Source organism: Castanea sativa, chromosome 1 (genome assembly GCF_040712315.1).
Source record: "Castanea sativa cultivar Marrone di Chiusa Pesio chromosome 1, ASM4071231v1".
NCBI classification, from domain to species: domain Eukaryota; kingdom Viridiplantae; phylum Streptophyta; class Magnoliopsida; order Fagales; family Fagaceae; genus Castanea; species Castanea sativa.
Window position 1 is genome coordinate 24,752,355 of NC_134013.1, and position 2,135 is coordinate 24,754,489.

Here is a 2,135-nt window from a genome sequence, read left to right on the forward strand (position 1 = left end):
ACGGGTTGAGTTTGTGTCCAACCCAAAACCGACCTGACCAGATCGGGTGGTCAAAATTTCAACCCCCCGCCAACTGAAGTGGTTGATTAGATCGGGCAGGTCAGAGCTTCCACGGATGTTGGGCGAATCGGTTGGGGTTAATGATCTGGAAAACGACGAGAATCCGGCCAAGAAAAGGTGAAAAACAGCAGAAACCCAGAGAAATTTTTTTGCAAAACAACAGAAATCCGGCCAGATCTCCCTAGATCCAGCGAGATCTAGGCCATTTTTGGCAAGATCTCGGCTAGATCTAGCAATATCTCACTGAATCTAGCCTAAATCTTCCAAAAAAAAAAAATCCCAAAATACGCTGGATCTACACCTTCGCGCCGGAAAAACAGATGTGTCGGTCGAATCGGGTTTCTCGAATTTGAGAGGAGGAGATCCGATATCCGATCCGCTAATCTTGGTTTTTTGAGGATGAAATCTGTCGCCGACCGCCGAAGCAATCGATTGATCAGCGGTAGTGGGTGGGTAAGGTCCAACGGATCCTTGGACAACCCTAACTGGAACTCACAATCAAGTAATAGATGTTTAGAAGTAAAATGTACTTTTAAACTAAGCTATTTCTCAAAAGTAATCTCATGGCAAATATTTCTAAGGTTTTCTAGTAAAAAAAAAGACTAGAAAATAGAGAGTGATAAAGTATTTTGAGGTAAATTGTAGGCCAAAATGGGCAATTAGCCATAGTTCCTGAAGAATATAGTTAGTAGGCATTGGGTTGAAAGTAAATATAATTCTAACATCTCGAGTCTAAGAGAGTCGATTTTGGGCTATAAATCAAGTTTTTGAAGGTCGATTTTTATGGTCCGATTTCGTTTAATGTGGCATTTTTTCCACGTGGCGTTTACTTGGAAATCGAGTCTTAGAGACTCGATTTATAATTTGACATTTAAATGGTCGATTTATCCTACAAGACTTATACGAAAAAAAATAAAACCAGAAGCCACAGAGGATAAGGAAAAAAAAAAAAAAAAAAACCCAGCTGTTCTTCTTCCTCCCAAGTCTCTCCATGCTTTTGTCTCTAATTTCCCAAAATACAAAGTGATGAAAACCCCAGAACCCACAAGAATCTGCATGTGCAGGAAGAAGGCATGGGTTCTTCGGAATCGGAGCAACACAGCCAACGGCGATCTTCGATGGCATGTGGGTCGACGGCAAAACTTCAGGCCGCATGTGGAGGCGCGTCAGGCTAAAGATGGACGCTTGCTTCTTGGGTTTTACACATCGGAGGCCGAAGAAGAGATCCATGGCGTTGGTTTCATGAACCACCAGTCGACGGGAAATCTGTGACGGCTCGTGGGTCGACGGCCACCACGAATGGCGGCATGTGTCTCCTAAATGGAGATCGAACTCTTGGGTTTTGCAAATCGGAGGCCAAAGAAGAGATTTGCAACGTCGGTTTCGCGAAAGGATGGAGAAAAACTAGCAGATTTGAAGGGAGGCTCGAACTGTGGCTGTGGCTTCTTCTTCTTTGTTTGTTAAACTCAGGTGAAAGAGACAAAGGGGAAAAGAAAGAGAAAGAAGGAAAAATAATGGAAATTGTATTTAAAGTTGTTATGCTCTGACCCTTAGGAATGTTTGCTTATAAATCGAGTCTTAGAGACTTGATTTCCAAGTGGATGACACGTGGAAAAAATGACACATCAGACAGAATCAACCATGAAAATTGAGTCTTTGAGACTCGATTTTGGCCCCAAAATCGACTCTCTTAAACTCGAGATGTTAGAATTATATTTACTTTCGAACCAATGCCTACTAACTATATTCTTCAGCAACTATGACTAATTGCCCATTTTGGCCTAAATTGTAAATTCAAACAAAAAGAGAGAACATACTTGCGCTCCAAGCTAGAACATTCATGAAGGCTGGGATTTCCATCTCTATTCTCTAACATATCAATTTTTAGTGTTATTAGGTCATTTTTTCAATGGAAGCTAAAAATTTTTAGTTATTAGATCATTAACAAACTGCATCCAATGTCAATAGCGAGAGGACTGGGGCGCAGGGAAGAAAAGATTCATCTGTGAACGGTCACTCATTCCAAGTGTTTCGGGGTGGGAGGCGTCAATCTTGTTGGCTTATCAGAATGTCAA